Genomic DNA, 4,313 nt, shown 5'->3' on the forward strand with positions numbered 1-4,313 from the left:
CCTCTGCTGGCTGCAAGCTAACAGAGCATCTCTAGCTAAAACGCTGCTCCAATGACGGAGGAAGTCAAAGAGAGAGAGAGAGTGCTGTGTGACTCGTCCTTTTATTACCTGGACAGGTTAGGTCACGCCCGCCTCTAGTCACATGCAAATGAAGTGTGCCCCAGCCAGGAGGAAACAGGAAATTTTCAACTGGCTGCACCAAACATTCCCCCGCATGTCCACTCTAGGAAAACAAGGAATGTTGTACTTGACTGCTAGACATCACCTTGCCAACAAAGGTCCGTATAGTTAAAGCTATAGTTTCCCCCGTAGTGATGTATGGAAGTGAGAGCTGGACCATAAAGAAGGCTGATCGCCGAAGAATTGATGCTTTTGAATTCTGGTGCTGGAGGAGACTCTTGAGAGTCCCATGGACTGCAAGAAGTTCAAACCTCTCCATTCTGAAGGAAATCAGCCCTGAGTGCTCACTGGAAGGACAGATTGTGAAGCTGAGGCTCCAAGACTTTTGCCACCTCATGAGAAGAGAAGACTTCCTGGAAAAGACCCTGATGTTGGGGAAGATGGAGGGCACAAGGAGAAGGGGACGACAGAGGACGAGATGGTGGGACAGTGTTCTCAGAGCTACCAGCATGAGTTTGACCAATCTGGGGGAGGCAGCGGAAGACAGGAGTGCCTGGCGTGCTCTGATCCAGGGGGTCACGAAGAGTCGGACACGACTAAATGAGTAAACAACAACAACACTTATGTATCACATCCCACAACAAAGGCCTTGGACCTCATCAGTCGAAAGGGACTTTTCACGCTGCTCAACACGACAGAGTGCCCCCCATTATCATGCCATCCAGTAGCCTCGGATGCCTTCCTTGGAAAAGTGGTGTGAAACAGGGCTGTGTTCTCTCCCCAATGCTCTTTGGCACTTTGTTCTCCCTGTTGCTCTCCTGTGCCTTCAGCTCAACTGATGATAGTGCCATTATAGGAAAAAACTGCTCCTTTTCCCTTATGAGGTATCCAAGAGCCCATCTAGTCCTTAAGTAGGTTTCCTTTCAGGAGGAGAAAATAACAGAGGCCAACCAGAAAATATTGAAATTGCCCATCCTGTATCCCAAGACCCCCCCAAAAAAACAACAACAACAACATACATACATCACAGAAGGAGGCGGTCTACAGCAGAAATCCTGTCTGCCAGGATACCTAATAATGGTCACTGATTGCTTTACCTGGGCAGCCTGGCCATTCTTTTGTGATGGTTAATAGTTTAGTTCCTGAATCCAGGTTACAGGCTCACCCTGGTCATACACAAATACGCCTTTAAGGCAGGATTTGCAAGCAAAAAGACAAAGGGAAGGCTTTCCCCATTTTCCTCCCTACTGCAGAGGAATATTTGAGGCCACTGGGAGTCAAAATGGCTTCAGGATTGTACTATTTCAGACACATGTTTTATATACTTATGTGTTTGCCTTGTAAATTTATGAATGTTTAATTTATTTTTGAGACCTTAAATTCTTATAAGAGTGTGTACATCCATACAAGGAGAGACAGGGGTCTGCTCACTCTGCAAGTCTCCATGCCCAGACGAAAGCAGCAGCAAGAATACTCATCGCAAAGCATTGGAAGACACAAGATCTACCCACCCTGGAAGAATGGCAGATGCAAGTAATGGACTATATGGAAATGGCGGAAATGACTGGCAGAATCCGAGACCAGGGAGAAGAGTTGGTGGAAGAAGATTGGAGGAAATTTAAAATCTATTTACGGAAACATTGTAAAATTTTTGAATGTTGATGACATTGAAATGAAATGAAGGGGTTCTAGTAACAAGGTAAAAGATCTGATGGTAGTTGAATGCTTGAAGTTAATGAATTTGCTGAATTAAATTTTAAGTGGAATACAAAAAAGGGAGGCGTGAGGAAGTCAGGAAAATAAGTTAACTAAAGAGGAGAAGATAAAAAAGAGGGATTTTTGTTTTTCTGTTCTTTTTTGTGTTTTTATGTTAATTGTCTGTATTTTTTGTATTTGGTATTTTTGTGTTTTTGTATTTTTTCTTGTGTTTTCTTTACTGTTTGTTTTATAATTTTTTATTGTTAAAATTCAATAAAATATCATTTAAAAAAAAAGTGTGGCAGATTCCTATCTGAGAGATGTTGCTTGCAGATGATGCAGCCTTGACAGCGCACTCTGAGGAAGCTCAGCATAGGTTCATCATGGCTGCTGGGAGGAGAACAGAGAGATGAAATGCCTGGTGCATCTGCACAAACAGACAGACACCTTCATTTGCCCCAGCTGCAACAAAACATGTCTCTCCCCATCAGTCTCTACAGCCACAGCAGGCACTGTAACTCCCCAATGGTTTGACTTCACACCCAAAGGTGAAGTCTTCTCCTCCATTGGCTACTGAGACAGATGGTAGAGTGACTGAATGCACCAGTTTGAAGCCTGTTTAATTTATTTTTTACACTTTTGCCTGGCTCTTCTTGCAAGGAATTCAGGGTGACATGGGTGGTTCTTCCGATCGCCAGCAGCTTTACCCTCACAATGGCCCTGTGAGGTAGGTCAGGCCAAGAGACAGGAGCTGTCCCAAGGCAGCCCAGTGAGTTCCATGGGGGAGAGCGGAATTTGCACCCAGGTCCCCTCAGTCTTGATCTGCATCGGTGAGCCTTAGAACGCATACCAGTTAGAGGAACTGGGACTCAAATTGTCCAGTTTGCCTGAAAAGCACAGTCACGATGAGTTTGAGTTAATCCAGATTCCCAATAATTGCAAAACTGATAATGATAATCTCTCTCTTCCCATTTCTCCAAAGTACTAGGAAGCTCTGAGTGAGTCCCACAACTCCAGAAATAGGCACTGCCTAAAACAATAATAATAATAAAACAGGAAGAGGAACAAGAGGCGGTTACCCACTTTGATTCAGAGACTGGTGCTTGACCATCAGACATGCTCAGTGACTCGAACTCATGACAGATTTGAGTCAAAAAGGGTGAAATTATTCCACGGCCGAACTTTGGCCTTCAAATAGGGAGTTGTTGCAATTTTGGTCAGCAAGGGGGCATGATCCTGAGGAGCCCACAAGTAGTTTCCATTACACATCCTAGGGCTTGCGCTTCAGCCAATCACACCACAAAATCACCATGAATAATCACAGAGTGTGAGTGTGCGCGAGACAGGTTTATTTTATTAAACTTGTATCCTGTCCTCCCCAAAGGATCCCAGAGCAGAAAACATCAAAATGTTAAAACAATGCAACTGGAAATATCTGCAAGCAATTTAAAACCATCCAAATTGTGCCCGTGTCCCACATGGACTTGCTTGTGAAGATGTGACTAATTTCACTTGCCCTGGGAACTAGGGGTGAACATGAAACCAAACCTGCTCCTTGGCAAAGTGCCTGTGAGGGATTTGGGCTCCTCTGAGGTGAGGTGCCATATGCTAGAGCAGTAAGGGACCCCTGACCATTAGGTCCAGTTGTGGCCGACTCTGGGGTTGTGGCACTCATCTCGCTTTACTGGCAAGGGAGCCGGCATACAGCTTCTGGGTCATGTGGCCAGCAGGACTAAGCCGCTTCTGGCGAACCAGAGCAGCGCACGGAAATGTCGTTTACCTTCCCGCCTATTTATCTACTTGCACTTTGACATGCTTTCGAACTGCTAGGTTGGCAGGAGCAGGGACCGAGCAATGGGAGCTCACCCCGTCACGGGGATTCGAACTGCCGACCTTCTGATTGGCAAGCCCTAGGCTCTGTAGTTTAACCCACAGCACTACCCTCGCCCTATGTTAGAGCAGTAGCAGGATGCTTAAAGGCGACAAAAACCCACTGCAATTGCAACACTTCTGGAGTGTTATAAAATTTTAAGGTGCGCACACATAGCAGTTGTGCACGCCACAGAAAACCAATCCTTCACCCTGCAAAATTTAGGAAATATTGCCTGAGAAAATTACACCTTATTTTAGTGCACAGAGCAATCCCAAAAAGCCTTCTGCAGAAGGGAAATACCGTGTTTTTCACCCTATAGGACACACTTTCCCCCCTCCAAAAATGAAGGGGAAATGTGTGTGCGTGCTATGGGGTGAATGCAGGCTTTCGCTGAAGCCTGGGGAGCGAGAGGGGTCGGTGTGCACCGATCCCTCTCGCTCTCCAGGCTTCAGGCAGCTATCCGCAAGCCTGCGGAGCCCGGCGCGACTTCCCGCTGGGCTCCCAAGGCTTGCAGATAGCAGTCTGTTCTGGGGGCTGGGGTCGGGGAGAGCTCAGGCTTCCCCCACCCCAGCCCCACGCCTGGGGGGGAATTTTTTTTTCTTTATCCCCCCCCCCAAAAAAA

General features: G+C 46.5%; 1 protein-coding gene across 1 annotated transcript in view; it reads right to left on the reverse strand.

Moving 5' to 3' along the window:
• The window catches only part of LOC307214995 (secreted frizzled-related protein 2-like), a 187,868-nt gene that overhangs the window by 138,778 nt on the left and 44,777 nt on the right, over window positions 1–4,313 (reverse strand). The window lies entirely within an intron of this gene.

The sequence above is a fragment of the Podarcis cretensis genome (assembly GCF_951804945.1).
Source record: "Podarcis cretensis genome assembly, chromosome: 4".
Lineage (NCBI taxonomy): Eukaryota > Metazoa > Chordata > Lepidosauria > Squamata > Lacertidae > Podarcis > Podarcis cretensis.